The sequence below is a fragment of the Melopsittacus undulatus genome, chromosome 5 (assembly GCF_012275295.1).
Source record: "Melopsittacus undulatus isolate bMelUnd1 chromosome 5, bMelUnd1.mat.Z, whole genome shotgun sequence".
Classification (NCBI taxonomy): domain Eukaryota; kingdom Metazoa; phylum Chordata; class Aves; order Psittaciformes; family Psittaculidae; genus Melopsittacus; species Melopsittacus undulatus.
The window spans coordinates 60,616,296-60,632,621 of record NC_047531.1 but is presented as its reverse complement, the minus strand read 5'-3'; the positions used below and the strand labels follow the sequence as shown (position 1 = coordinate 60,632,621).

Here is a 16,326-nt window from a genome sequence, read left to right as displayed (position 1 = left end):
TTTACTTCTGCCCATGGCGGGGGGGGGGAACGGGGGGTGGAACTGGATGATCTTAAGGTCCTTTCAACCCTAACCTATGATTCTATGATTCACTGTCTAGTTTAAAGACCTACTGAAAAAGAAAGCAAGCTTGCCTTGAGCGTTTAAATCGATTTTATGGAGAATACATGTTCCTCTAAGCATATTGAGACAGCAGTAACATCTTCTACTCTGCAATCACTGTGTCTAGCACTTTCTACATTGTTTTCTTGAAAGAAACTAGACTACATCAATACCATTTTCCCATCAGAAAAGCCAGGTCTACAATCCTTCCCATAACAAAGTACGACTATGACCTTCTCAAGTTTAGTAATATTTACCAACAGAGCATATGGCTACTTTATTTCAGGCTTTTCTAAAACTCCTAGTGTTTCAGCCTGCAGAATTAGCATATTCCAACAAGAATACTGAATACTAATTATTCCTGCTATAGCTGTGTTGCACCAACTCAGCAGCACATGGAAATGAACAATACAGTACAGTGAAAAGAAAAGCATAATTTATTGTTCATCCAGTAAAAGCCTGCAGTCAAGTACTGAACTTGCACAGGAGGCAAAATCTGGCACACAACTTTTACAGAAATTGACACAGACATGAAGAATTAAAAAAAATCTTCCCTATCAGACCTATAGCACTGCAATATTGTAATTATTCTCTTTAATGTTCTCTGTCACACCATTACTTTAAATTAGCAGGTCAACACACTAATATTGTCACAAACTCAGTAAGTGAGAGATAAAGAGGTCTGATTTCTCCAAGGCTCCTCCACAAGTACTGTCCACAGACTTAACAATAAAGAAAGGTCTTTTTTATGTTAGAGACTCATTACTACCATATTCAATACAATTCTGTCACCATTAGGGCTAGCCCTAACCTATTTCTCAGCCTGAGTTTCCAACTTCTCTGCCTGCTGCCAGTATTGATACATCTGTAACATCACAGACAGCAGCAAAGCTTTGTTTTTGTTCATGTTAGTTCTCAGCCCAAGAAATAACTTGCACATGCTATATTACCATGCAAATGCTACTGCTGTAGCAGTGAGGGAGGGGAAAGGCAGATCACACCTTTCTACAGCAGCAGAAATTTATATTGTCTTAAGCCATACAAAGTTTCCTATGCTTCCCCACAGCTCTATAAATTGTTGTGAGATGAGCCCTGGAGCTTAGGCACACTTACTTTGGATCATACAGATGAACCTGGTGAAGAAACAAGAAACAGGATGAAAAAAACAAAAAGCATGATAGAGCCACAGGACAAACCAAAAAATACTCATGATGGTAAAGTGGCCTAGAACATAACCTCTGGTCCACAAGCTAAGAGTTAGATTCACGGCTTGCTATCTTCTTGACTCACCCCCAATTTCTAGGCATGGTATCATTTTCTAATTGTGAGAACAGTCAAAGCTACTTTTCAAAACAATGTGATGAAAGCAGTGCTGTTACAAAAGCCTGGCACATAAGCCTATTTATAGCTAAACTTTGTGTTCTTTAGTAAAAACAGTTTCCAGCACAGACTTTTTAACCTCTTAGTAGTCAACCCTCCAGTTAACAGATACTGGTTGACCTTTTCAAGTCCAATACAGAGCTAAACAGTATTGCATCTTTGCAACATTGCACTTTCTGTTCTTTGCCATACTGCCAAGCGCTTATGAAGAGCACAGCAGAATTTCATAGAATCATAGAACAGTTTGGGTTGGAAAGGACCTCAAGATCATCTAGTTCCAACCCCCCTGCCATGGGCAGGAACACCTCACACTAAACCATACCACCCAAGGCTTCATCCAACCTGGTCTTGAACACTGCCAGGGATGGAGCATTCACTACCTCCCTGGGCAACCCATTCCAGTACCTCACCACCCTAACAGTAAAGAATTTCCTCCTTATAACCAGTCTAAACCTCTGCTGTTTAAGTTTCAACCCTTACCCCTTGTCCTATCACTACAGTCCCTAATGAATAGTCCCTCCCCAGCATCCCTGTAGGCCCCTTCAGATACTGCAAGGCTGCTCTGAGGTCTCCACACAGCCTTCTCTTCTCCAGGCTGAACAGCTCCAACTTTCTCAGCTTGTCTTCATATGGGAGGTGCTCCAGTCCCCTGATCATCCTCGTGGCCCTCCTCTGGACTTGTTCTAACAGTACCATGTCCTTTTGATGTTGAGGACACCAGAACTGCACACAATACTCCAAGTGACGTCTCACAAGAGCAGAGTAGAGGGGCAGGATCACCTCCTTTGACCTGCTGGTCACGCTCCTTTTGATGCAGCCCAGGATACGGTTGGCTTTCTGGGCTGTGAGTGCACACTGAAGCTGGATCATGTTCATTTTCTCATTGACCAACACCCCCATGTCCTCCTCAGGGCTGCTCTGAATCTCTTCTCTGCCCAACCTGTAGCTGTGCCTGGGATTGCTCCCACCCAGGTGTAGGACCTTGCACTTGGCATGGTTAAACTTCATGAGGTTGGCATCAGCCCACCTCACAAGTGTGTCAAGGTCCCTCTGAATGGCATTCCTTCCCTCTAGCGTATCAACTGAACCACACAGCTTGGTGTCATCGGCAAACTTGCTGAGGGCACACTCAATCCCACTGTCCATGTCACCAACAAAGATGTTGAACAAAAATATTTTGTACTGGTTATGGCAGAATTCTGTATTGATGTTATCACCTGTCTTTAACAAGATCTCTCTTGTGAGCAAGAAGGATAACTATGAGACCGAGCTGGTATTTTCACATTATTAATTCAGTGTTATCAAAGAGTGCTAATAAAAATAATGAAGATAGTCAGCTCTCCCAAATCCAGAATTGACTATAGGCATCCTGTATTCTTGCTCTTAGGAGCAAGTATACTCTGTTTAAAGAGCAATGGAAGAGGTTTTTTAGAAGAGATTCCCTGTTTTGTTGATCCATTTTCGAACTTCTGTAGTGAAATAAGCCTGTAAAAAAAACTAAGTCTGTTTAAAATGCATAAATGCCAATATATCCCCTGGGTTGGTTGGTTTGTGTTGTTTTTTTTCTGTTTTTTAAACACAGTGACTTCCTAAGACTGCTGTACCTCAGTCCTAATCTATAAAGTAGTATCAATTATGAGGCTATGATCTTAATGCTAGTTTCACTTCAACCGGTGAAATTCCTTTGTGTACACAACTAGCAAATTGAAACTCCTTAGCAGTCAGTCCCACCATAGCTTTTGCTAGTGAGTAACACACTGATTGAAATTCTCAGAAACAGGTCACCAGACTGAAATACTCACTGGACTTTAACAGTGCTTATAAACAGAGGCAGCATAGCTTGGAACGCCATATTGAATTAGTCCTCCATCCTATCTTTTCACTCCAAGTGTACATGTAGATGAGCTACTTCTGAACTGGCTGCTAAATCACCAGAGAGCAGGACATTATTCTGAAGTTTGCCTTCAATGTCTGTGCTAAAACAACATATAGTAAACAGCAATGCTTAGCAACTGGCTCAAAAGCACCTTGATCATCTATCTGTACATTATAGGCAGGATGACAGCCAAGAGTGCTAGCTGTCAGCAGTTGCACTGATGTCCTCAATTCTTTATCAGCACTACTAAAGTGTAATCTTAACTTTGGCCTGAGGGGATGAAATTTCGATGGACATAAAAACAAACAAACAAAACCCAAAATACCCTTGACTACATCCTAAAATAAAAGCATTTTAATGAAAATTGGGTTTCTTCCTCATTTACCTGACAAAGCCTAATGAGGTTGTGATGGCTCACGCTGATGTACAACTTTATGCATTGCAAACACATCCTTTAACTAGTATGTTGTAATTACATACAATAAAAAAGTGATATATGTTACAGGATTATTCCCTTATGGATTGTTTTTTTTTAATAATGAAAAATTAAGGAGTACTATTGAGAAGAATTTAAAGAGCAATTACATGCCATTTTACATTTTGACACTTGCAACTTCAAGCTGCATGAACATTCAGTAGGAAATTCTTTTGTGTGTTGTTGCTTTAACTTAAGGAAACCCTAAACACAAGGGCACTGACAAATCCAGTATTTGTTAACAGTGGTACTGTGTACTGAGATGCCTTCACTTACATGACCTCCAATAAATTACGTGACTTTGTTCTGAAGAGCATACGTAACAGTGAAATGACTCACCCTCCAATGTTTCAATGATAAACTTTCAGGCAACAATTCATGCTTCAGCTCAACTACCAAAATGGCTAAACCAGGCATTCCTGTCCTGTTCCCCATCTCTGCTTTATAATTTAATCTTTTCTTGTGCTGGCATTGGTATACATGTAATGCCCTGAGGAGTCAGTTCAAGAAACTGAACCGGCAGGAACCTATTTCTTACTTGCAATGTCAGAGCATAGTTTCAAAGGCAGTTTGAACAGAATTACAGCTTACCCCTGGTTGAGAGAAGGTCCTGCTCACCCTGACCAAGCTGTGGTGGTGGTGGTGGTGACCACACACTAAGATAATTCAACTTGATAAAAAGGAGGAAAAACTAACCAAGCAGAAATGCACCAAGCTTCTGCTAGGTAAACACAATGAAGTAATTTACTTGGCAATCAGATTCATTCCAGTGCAGACAAAAGGGAGGGGGAAAAAAATGAAGATTAAGGAAGAGGCAAACCTCCCCTTCCATTGTTGTTGGTGGGAGCTGGTAATTCAGTTCAGCTGCACCATGAAACTACACCCTTTGTTTTCAGCCCATCCAGCTGCTTGATCCAGCTCACTGTGGAGTCATTCAAAGCTAACTTTGGGACAGATGTAGAAAGTTTTGTAATTCACCTTTTGATTACTTATCTATGTTTGCCTTCACATCAGGTATGGGTATGCTTAATCACTCTTTAGAGATCCCTGTGAAGAATTAAGTGGAAAAAACAGCCTTTTATTTCTTCTGTTATAGAAACTTACAATTTTAGCACATTATTCATGTTCTTAAAAGCATCTTCTTCCAAGTTATTCCAGTCAACATTCCCCAAAGCTGCATTCTTATGTGAAATGATGAATATATACTAAAATCAAGTCATCTGAAATTGGGAAATAGTCATCAAACACCTTAATGTCCTAGTAAAGAAAAAAGATTTAAATTAACTATTGTCATGGTCTGCATTTTGATCTTCAGCAACTGGAAGTAGCCCTCAACGTGTTCTCATCCGATGTGAATCTTCCCAATTTCAGATATGCTTATTTTCTCCACACTTTTCCAAACCATGACACACGTCTTCAAAGCACACATCAGACAACATACAAGAAATGTTTTTTTATTGCTAGTGTAGGAAAGAAGTAGACTGACTCAAATACTTGATGTTTTCTTGCTTGAGAATGCTTTGTTCCTCTTTCAAAGGGAATAAGACAAATAAACTAAAATTTATCCAGGCACTAGTTACTGCTAATCACATTTTTATTTCCTTCCTAAAGTTATCTAAAATAATGAAAGGATGAGGGCTGGAATTCTAAAAGTAACCAGAGAACACAACATGGAAAAACTGCACATACTTTCAGGATCTTATTTATAACATCCCACAACTGAAAGAACCATATAATATTACAGCTGTATTACTAACTTCAAGAGGGGCTTCTACCAATAAATACAGCAGCACTAAGTTGTTTCCAAATATTGCATTTATTGTATCTCTCCTCAATCTTGAGACTCAAATGAAATGTAACAAGAATCTCTGTATGTAAATATCATTATGTCCATAGTAAATGAATAAGCAAACTCCATAGTGAAATGCAAGTCAAAATTATTTTTCAATACATCACTACCATCAGTGTTAACTCACTGATGGTGTTGAGCCTGGCATCATTGCCAGTGGTTTTTCATCATTACTTAAGACACACTCCACAAGCCACCACATGAGCAGAAAACTTTCATTAGTTTGCACTAATTCAACCACTCTTCTTTACTCCTTCCTCAGTTTTTATGGGCCAGAGTTTCTCCAATGCTTTAGTCAAAATAACTTAGGAAAGACTTACTTTTAAAATTGCTTTTGGCTTACTTCAACTGAAATGGGTTAGGAAACATTCCCACGAGAACATCCAGCAGATTTGACGGTCAGCAGATTCGATGGTTGGTAATCAGAAGCACTAATCTCTCCACTAGTACAGTTATACCCAGAAGACATCGATGTTTAACTCAACATCCTTCTCCAGAGACAAGTTATACAACTTTAATTATCCCAGTAGGAAGTTCTTACTAATAGTATTTCAAAATGTTACACCAGTGTAAACTAAGGACTTTAAAAGCAGTAGGAGGAAGAATATTTCTTTATGCTTGGATTTTCCATTTGATGTAAGTGAAACATCTTTTGTTCTATTATACTGCACTTCTGTTACAGGTGCCCCACTATTAAGTACCTTGATTCTGATTTAGCACCCTTTAAATGAGTAAGAAACGACACTGGTATGAAGATATGAGAAAATTACGTTGATGCCAGATGCTCAATTTACTTACTTTTTTCAAAACATGTCACAACCCTGGCCAGTTTTACCGGTGTGAAAACAATGCTTGTAAAGCTTGGGTAGTAACTTACCCTGCCCGCACTGTCAAACCAGCCTGACACAATGGAATACACAATGATTCTGATGACTACCTATACATATATATATATGTACACAGGATGTGTGTCAATAAAGGGGTCTTTCCTGTAGAAGGTCAGATGCACATTTAAACTAGAAGTTACGTAAGAACTTTAGACACTTCTGAGGTACAGGCTCGTTAACTAGTTATGACTGCAGGAATTACTGTCCACTTTCTGTTCTTCTCTCACAGGGGAGACAAATACAGAAGATCAACATGACTTTTTAGGAAAGCTCAAAAGGTTAATATAACAGAACTCTAAAAGTGTTCCTTCTTAGAAGAAACTTTATTAATCTCTATACTCATACTGCTTCCATAGAAAATTATTTCAACTGATCTCAGAAAATGAATTGAGAATTCACTATTTGAGCCCAGGTCATCACACTGGTCTTACAGCTGCCCTGTACCTTAAAATGGAAACTAGTCCTCATTTCCATTCTCAAACTCATACTAATTATCCCAGCATAACCTGTGCCAAAACTTGTTTAATAAACACCTATACGTAAAATACAAAGCATATAACAATATATCTAGGACTAAGAGTGCCACAGTTAGCTGGCTTTGTTACCTGTTCTAAGCACCAGCATTCCTTTCTACTTCACAACAGCATTCTGCAATGCTTTATAGATAATAAATTAAGCCATGGATTACAAACACATCTGTGAAACAATGACACTACTCTGCTTAATGCTTCATAAAAGAAAAGCTCAATGAACACAGCAAACTAGATAAACTATTTCTGGATTATCACTCTACAAGCCATATTGCTCATGATGGCAGAACAGTTGGCAGACTTAAAGGAGTAACATTCTCCTTACCAATGAACTAAGGAATATTTATGTGACTCTTGACACCCAGTTAGATACTGTTTACTAAATTTGCATCACAACAAGATTTAGAGACTACATATGTAAGAGATAGTAACAGAAGACTGAAGCAACTAAATCTGCAGGCAAGCAAGGGAAGATGAGATGCTTGTAAAAGCATAAGGGATTAAAAGGCACACAGCAATAGAGAAAGAGAAGCATTTGCAAGCATGCCTATACAATTAATTTAGAATCATTACTCTCACTGCTTTTTTATGTAAACAAGTGCTACAGTGGGAGGAAAACTGAGAACACAGAATTGTTACGATAAGCTTTGAGGAGACTCCCAAGTCATTCTTGCCACTAATGGGTCACTTTCCTTGTAGCCCTGGGCTCCTGCTGCTTTATCATACAGTCTCTAGAACCTGCCTGAACAGTTAACAGAGCTGATTTAGCTCACCAGCCTCAGGAAGGGCAGGGGAAAGGAAGGACTGGTGAGCAGTCAACAGTTTGTGGGTCAAGGTTAAAGGGAGAACAGCTATGGGGGACATTATTGTGGGGATCTGTTACAGACCGCCTAATCAAGAGGAACCTGTGGATGAAGCATTCTACAGACAGATAGGAACAGCCTCAAGCTCACAGGCCCTTGTTCTCATGAGGGACTTCAACCACCCTGATATCTGCTGGGGTGATGGTATGGCCCAGCAGAATCAGTCCAGGAGATTCCTCAATTTTGTGGACGAAAACTTCCTTCTGCAAGCAATAAAGGAGCTGACGAGGAGAGGTGCCCTGCTTGACCTCGTGCTCACCAACAGGGAAGGGCTCATTGGAAATGTGATGGTCCAAGGCAGCCTTGGTTGCAGCGATCATGAGATGGTCAAACTTGAGACCCTCAGGACAGTGAGAAAAGCGTGCAGCAAGCTCACTGGCCTGGGCTTCAAGAGAGCAGACTTTGGCCTCTTCAGGAACCTGCTTAGCAGGAACCTGCTTAGCAAGGTTCCATGGGATATAGCCCTAGAGGGCAGGGGGGCCCAAGACTCTTGGTTGATATTCAAGGATCATCTACTACTACAAGCTCAGGAGTGCTGCGTCCCAACTAGAAGGAAGTGCAGCAGGAGGGCCAGGAGACCTCCTTCGATGGATAAGGAGCTGCTGAGAAAAATTCACAGGAAAAAAGAGGCTTATAAAAGGTGGAAGCAAGGACAGGTGGCCTGGGAATAATAGAGGAATGTTGTTTGGGAAGCGAAGGACCAGGTTAGGAAAGCTAAGGCCCAGTTAAAATTAAACTTGTCTAGGGATGTTAAGGATAACAGGAAGGGATTCTATAGGTACGTAGCGAATAAAAGACAGACGAGGGACAATGTAGGCACCCTCCAGAAGCTATCAGGAGAACTGGCTACATAGGATTTGGAGAAGGCTGAGGTTCTGAATGACTTCTTTGCCTCAGTCTTCACTGGCAAATGCTCTGACCACATCACCCAAGTCTTGGAAGGTGGACGCAGGGACTGTGAGAATGAAGACTTTAGGCCCACTGTAGGAAAGGATCTGGTTCGAGACCATCTTAAGAACCTGAATGTACACAAGTCCATGGGACCTGATGAAATCCATCCGTGGGTCCTGAAGGAACTGGCGAATGAAGTTGCAAAGCCACTGGCCATCATATTTGAAAAATTATGGCAGATACGTGAAGTTCCTGACGACTGGAAAAAGGGAAATATAACCCCCATTTTCAAGAAGGGGGAAATGGATGACCTGGGGAATTACAGACCAGTCAGTCTCACCTCTCTGCCTGACAAGATCTTGGAGCAGATCCTCCTGGAAGGCATGTTAGGGCACATGAAAAAGAGCAAGGTGCTTGGTGACAGCCAGCATGGCTTTACTAGGGGAAAATCCTGCCTGATCAATTTGGTGGCCTTCTATGATGGGGCTACAGAACTGATGAACAGGGGTAGAGCAGTTGATGCTATCTACCTGGACTTGTGCAAAGCGTTCAACACTGTCCCACACGGCATCTTTGTCTCTAAATTGGAGAGTCATCAAATTGATAGGTGGACCACTCAGTGGATAAAGAACTGGCTGGATGGCCGCACACAGAGTTGTGGTCAACGGCTCAGTGTCTGGCTGGAGACATGTAAGCAGTGGTGTCCCTCAGGGATCGGTGTTGGGACAGCAAGTTTGCCGATGACACCAAGCTGTGTGGTTCGGTTGATACGCTGGAGGGAAGGAATGCCATCCAGAGGGACCTTGACATGCTCGTGAGGTGGGCAGATGCCAACCTCATGAAGTTTAACCAAGCCAAGTGCAAGGTCCTACACCTGGTGGGAGCAATCCCAGGCACAGCTACAGGTTGGGCAAAAAGGAAATTCAGAGCAGCCCTGAGGAGGACTTGGGGTTTTGGTCGATAAGAAAATGAACATGAGCCAGCTTCAGTGTGAGCTTGCAGCCCAGAAAGCCAACCGTATCCTGGGCTGCATCAAGAGGAGCGTGACCAGCAGGTCGAAGGAGGTGATCCTGCCCCTCTACTCTGCTCTCCTGAGACCTCACTTATTGTGTCCAGTTCTGGTGTCCTCAACATAAAAAGGACATGGAACTGTTAGAACAAGTCCAGAGGAGGGCCACGAGGATGATCAGGGGACTGGAGCACCTCCCATATGAAGACAGGCTGAGAAAGTTGAGGCTGTTCAGCCTGGAGAAGAGAAGGGTGTGTGGAGATCTCATAGCAGCCTTGCAGCATCTGAAGGGGCCTACAGGGATGCTGGGGAGGGACTTTTCATTAGGGACTGTAGTGACAGGACAAGGGGTAATGGCTTTAAACTTAAACAGGGGAAGTTTAGACTGGATATAAGGAAGAAGTTCTTTACTGTGAGGGTGGTGAGGCACTGGAATGGGTTGCCCAGGGAGGTAGTGAATGCTCCATCCCTGGCAGTGTTCAAGACCAGGCTGGACAGAGCCTTGGGTGACATGGTTTAGTGTGAGGTGTTCCTGCCCATGGCAGGGGGGTTGGAACTGGATGATCTTAAGGTTCTTTCCAACCCTAACTATTCTGTGATTCTACAATGAGGGAGGAGGAAAGGCAAGGGGGGCTGTCTGCAAACTGAGTCTACTCACACGAGCACTGGCTACAGGCCAGAGCTAGGTAAGAAGAGAGCCATTTAATCAGGTCAAGCTGCTGTCATGTCAACCTTAGCCTGCATCTGCACCTGAAGCCTGCAAAATACTGCATTGGTACAAGAAGAAAAAGGACAGAACTGGTTCCCTGCACCAGAGCTGAAGCTGCACAATGATCCAGACCAGGAAGTTCACCTGTCTGAAGCCAGGTCTTTTCTCCTACCTGGGACACAAAAATTACATTAACAATGCACAGCAAGTGCAAATCCTTCTTTCCAAACATACTGAGGCATTAAATCTACTATGGTATAGTTACAGCATTTCACAAAGAGGCAGTCCCAATCCTGCCTGACAGCTTTGTCCCCCTCTGCATTTCACCTCACAATTATAAAGCTGTAAGGTAAGCTTATCTTTTGAATTGATTTACCCTGCATCTAATTGCTACAGGTAACACAAAAAAAGCAGGTAGTAGCAGAAATAAAAGTATTTATTTTTGAAAAAGCCCATAATGTTACAAGACCTTATGCATAATAGCAAACTGCCCATAGTCATAGTGTGAGATGACTGGCTGGGGTATTCACTGAATTACAGTCATGGATGAGACAGCTGATACATGAAGGTACACTATGGAAAGGACATGCAAACGTATTCAGCAGTGCTACTTGCACACATTCACATCCACAGAAACTGCCTTCAAAAGACACACCCCCACCCCCCCCCCCCAGTTTCACATAGATCCTCTCAGCACAGTAAATCAGTGTTGACATTCTTTCAGATAAAAATACCATCATCCACATCTTCCCCATTTCTTCCCCACCACACCTTTACCAACTCCACAGGATTAGATTTGGTTAGGTGTGTGGCTGGGGTTTTGTTTGGGGTTCTTTTGGTTTGGTTGTTTAGTTCCTATCAACAAGCTTGTAAAGCACATTGAAAAAAAAAATTAGGGTAAGTCAGTCAAGAGTGAAAGCATTAGTCAGGTTGACACTTACACTGTCCTGCTAATACTTTAAAGGAAACATTACCAAAATAAAGGGAGCAGTTTTAACACCACAAAATTGCTGCTAAGCTATAAACCACAACCTCAACTTACTTGGAATTAAATAACCATTAATTATAGCTAATATGACAACAGCAGAGGGTTTGGCTTTAGTTTTTTGGCAGTTTATGTTTTTCACGTTTCTGGTTTAACTTCCTACAGAGGCTGTCAAATACTTAGCTTAGTCCTGCCTATCTCCCTATGAAGCTGAACAAGAGTAATTTAAGTTAGGCAAATTTGAACAGTCTTTCAGAGAAGGCCTGGCCAAACCAGCAAAATTAATCTAAATAATGATATAGAAAGGCAGCTCTTAGACCACGATTTTCAGGGAAGAGTGTACTTCCATACAAAAACTGCAGCACTACATCATAAGACATATGGGACTTGTGCAGAAAGCACAAGCAATCCTCTGGTCTCAGAGAACTGCAAATGAAGAGTTGATCCTTCAGAAGATAAATCCTTTGTTGCTTTAAGAGTTTGGTGAGTACTATCTAACACAGTAATATCTGGAATGAGAAGCTGCTGACTGAAGCGTAAGAATATGGACAGGTCTGCATACACAAGAGTAAGATTTTGATTAACTGTACCTTTGCAGTTTTACCAGTCATTCTCACACTGATTAAATTCTGCTTTGCAGCAGCTCACCTTATGACAACAATGTACAGGCACAAGTTTAACGTGCCAAAAGCAGCTTGAAACAGCACCAGAAAATAACTTGTCCAGTTTTCCCTGATGGTCACCGCTGGATTGCATGTTGCAGCCTGTGTCTGACAAAAAAGCACATGCAGATAGCTGTGCCAGCCACAGCCTTTGGGCCCCTGTGCCCACCCTCAGGGTTGATGTTAATACCCTCACAGGCCCAGCAAAGCATATACTCACATGAGAGCTCCCTGACCTGCATCAATCAAACATCACTCAGGTTAGCAAAGCTTGCTATCAAAACCAGTTAAGCCCTGGTGCCTACTGAAGCAGGAAAGGCACATACCCTCTGCCAGATGCAGCACTGCCAGCAGAGATCCATACTTTGTCCATCAGCAGAAGAAATGTGTACAAATTAAAGATCTGACCCTGCTCCATTTCTTATACACAGTTCAGCTCCCTTTTTAAGCAGGAGTTGCTGGCTGTTTTCAGGACTTTTTCTGACCCAGACATTAGACCCGGGTTACTTTCATTAGGGAGACTGCCATCCCTCACAAACCGTAAAGAAACTCCAGCAATTTCACTGGCTGCACAATACAATAAGCACACAGTGAATCAAAATGAAAAATTGAGTATCAGCATAAGGAACAAGCAAACTAATCTTCCCAGTGTAAATATTTAGATTTCACATTACAGATGAAAGCAGTATTCACTGAACTAGCACATTAGCTTTAAGCATCCTGTAATTGTATTTTGCATGTGAATTATTTAACAGCATGCCATAGTATCTGTGGGGTTTTGTTTGGCTTTGGTTCCCCATGCTCCTCTCCCCTCCAGCTTCAATAACACAACACAGTCATGAAATAAATTCATGTTGAAAGGGACTTCTAGAGGTCACCTGGTCCAAGCCCTTTTCCCTCAAAGCAAAGTCAGCTTCAGAGTTACCAACGTTGCTCAGGGCTTTCTCTTCAGAGGCTGAGAAACTTGACCAGAGAAACCAAGGTAGGCTTTAAAAAAAAAGTAAAATAAAAACCCCAAACCAGAACAAAAACCAGCCTCCCCCTGCTACCCCACAGTCTAGCCCAGGCTATGGCTATTCTTAAAGACATCAGAACTCCCAATGCATTTGCACCATATTCGTTCTCTTCAAGGCAACACTTCACAAGAAAACAGAACCAGTAAGAAAAACAAGTGTTAATAAGAGTTGAGAAGAACAGATAAAGACAGTTAATTTATCTACTGCTAACTCTTTTCTGTAAAAAACATCTTGATCTGTTCTTGCAGAATGCAACAGACTTAGCAAGTAGTGCCCAATCATGCAAGTAGAGCAGTCTGAATGAACTGCAGAAGCAGCTGAGGACTGTATACCATGCCAGGTGATGTCAGTTATGTTCCCTGTATTACCATGTATGTGTACATATACAGCTGAGCACCATCAGGTGAACCTCAGTCCTGTGATAAGAGAGGGTCTGCAATGCCTCTGGAGAAAGAGCTACAGATAGAAGCAGCAAGACATTTCACAGACCTTAAGACTTCCCTCAAACAAGCACATTGAAGAAAGCTGTACAGTCAAGGAGAAAGCTGTGAGTTAAATGCTTGCATCACAACTGGCCACCATGGACTAATGGGGGGCTACAGTAATTTACAGAATTAATTTTCTGGTAGAAATAGTGTTACAGAAAAAGCCACCCAAAATACAAAGCACAGAAGTGTCACCAGATGAACACTGCCTCAACCCAGCACAGTTATGTGATGTTTTGCCTCCTCCAGTACTTCTATTGTCACTTACACAATGCCGACTCCAAAACCAGGAAGCTGCCCTACAGAAAACTATTTGAATTCTCTGCCATCTAATTTTTGGGATGCAGCTCCTCCTACTACACCACTTTCTCCAGTCCCCCTTGCTGATGCTGTATTAATAACTTCAGATCAGTTTTCACATATGAAGAATGCCCAACTCAGGCTTTCAAGAATCATGCACACACACTCGTCTTGCAGCAAAACCAGTATCGAAAGCCTTTTTTTTCCTTCCCTGTTTCTCAAATTTATTTGCACAACACATGCCACCTCTTCTCTTCCCTGCCCAGAGTGCAAGCCTAAGTTCATCCTATGACACTGGGCAGTGCTTTTCACATTTAGGAACAATACGTTGCAGCAGTGAGAGAAGGTAGAACCCACAAGCCCAGCAGCTCAGAAGTAAACCCCCACCCAATGACACAAAATACGTAACAGCGACAGGGTCACCTGCCACAACAAAAACACTACCGGGCGTTATGAAGAACTTATTACCTTAACCTAAACAAACCCAGAGAGCCGCCAGCGGTATCTGAGAGGAGCGAACCGGCTGTGTGACAGAGACGGCAGGCACAAAGCGGCTGGGGGTCGAGAGCTCGGTCAGCCTCCGGGGGGCCTGACGCCGCTCACCGCTGCCGCCGCTGGGGGGGGGAGGGAAAAGGGGGAGAGGAGAGCATCGCGGCGGCCCAGCTTCCGCCCAGGGCCCAGGCCCATCTTACCCTAACCCACCCCCACCTCCCTCCTTGCCTCTGCGCTCCCCGGGAAGCTCCGCGGAGCTGTGGCGAGGCAGCGCCCGGGCTCGGCCTCCCCAGCGGCCAGCGGGCCCCTCACAAAATGGCTGCGCGGGGCCGGAGCGCAGCATGAGGGTGGCATCACCGCCACCGCCTCCCCCCGCGGCTGCCGGTCGGCAGCAGGAGCGGCCGGAGCCCGCCGAGCCGGCGGCGAGCAGCAGACGGCGCCGCCCGGATGCGGGGCGGCGGGAGGCGCAAACGGTTCCTGTAGGTGAAAGGTCGGGGGGCGCGGGGCCGCCCGCGGGACACGCCGAGGCCTGAGGCGGGACGGGCGGTGCCCAGCGCCGGGCTCCGCGGAGGCGGCGGACGGAAGCAGCGCACGGACGCACCGTTAGCGCACGGCCATCGCCGCGCCCGCTGTCCGGGGAGCGGCTCACCTGGTGGGTCCGGCGGCCTCTGCGGCCGGTTTATTTAGCGGCGGCGGTAGCGGCGGCTCCGGCTCCCGGAGGTCAGAGTTCGTGACCCCGCCCCTCGGCTCGGTGCCGCTCCGCCCCTCACCGTCCCGGCGGCTGCGCCTGCGCTTGCGCTCGCGCTTGGTCTTCCTTGGCGGTGGTGGGGGGCTGTTGGGGTGGAGTCGGTAGCTGGCAGGGACTGAGCGGCATCTTCCGCATCCGCCAGCGGCCGGTACCGGCGCTGTGGGGAGCGCCGGAGCTGAGGTGCCGCCGGCAGTGGCATCTCTTACAGATGGGGAAGCGTGGCTCTGACCCACATGGCTCTGACAGCCCCGCGGGCCCGTGAGGAGGAGAACTCGAGTCTCCAAATCCCCGATGGCGTTCTCTTCAAGGAAACGGCAGTGTGTCAGCTTTGAACATAGCAAGTGCAAAGTGAGTGCTTTTGGCTTTGGGAAGCTTGGTGGGGTCTTCCCACTGGGACAAATACGTAGGTGAGACTTGAAGAGATGAAACATGGTGGAGAGACATCAACAGCACTGCATCACGGTGCGAGTCACCTCGCGGTTACTGTAGCAGTTCATCCAGTAGCGTCGGGAAAAGCTGTCTTTCTCCGCCAGCATGGCAGCAGCAAAGTACTTCTTTAAATGTCAGCGCTGCTCTGAGCAGGGTTTGGAAAGGCGATGGAGAGCCTGGCTGCTCCTGAGTGCACACCGCCCTGCAGCAGGGCTTTCAGGAGTGTGCCAGAACTGCTGCTCTGGCTGTGTCTCAACAGTTGTTTGGACGAAATTTGAATTAATTTATTCTAATAATTTTAGTGACCTTCATCTTAAGTAAGAGTTGCATACTTTAAATATGTCCCTTTTCCCCCTCCTCTTCCACGTGTCCAGTGAAGGTTGTATAGCTGTGGTTAGAAATCAGCAGGAACTTCAAGATCATTTAGGCTACCGGGGCTGTCTGCACTATTTCATCACCTGAAATGAATTTAGACTATTTTACACAATTTCTACTGAATCAGATGACATAGGCATCAACACCTGAGAAGCAGAGATAGGAAAAAAACTCCAATTTATGTGCTATTAATAAAATCATTCTTGTCAGTTGCTTCACTACTTTTCTTCCTACTCAGTCCCATAGCTGTGCTTGCATCCAGC

At 44.2% G+C, this 16,326-nt stretch overlaps 1 protein-coding gene across 4 annotated transcripts in view; it reads right to left on the bottom strand.

Annotated features, from left to right (window-relative positions):
- The window catches only part of NR2C1 (nuclear receptor subfamily 2 group C member 1), a 60,372-nt gene extending 45,149 nt beyond the window's left edge, over positions 1-15,223 (bottom strand). For 3 of the 4 annotated variants that reach the window (XR_004549615.1, XM_034062827.1, XM_034062828.1), the window contains exon 1: positions 15,161-15,223. The gene's annotated coding sequence lies outside the window, so the exon portion shown is untranslated. Of the gene's footprint in view, positions 1-14,487; positions 14,559-15,160 lie in introns of those variants that run through there. The other variant, XM_005143119.4, reaches the window with a different exon arrangement.
- Between the last annotated feature and the right edge of the window lie 1,103 nt (positions 15,224-16,326).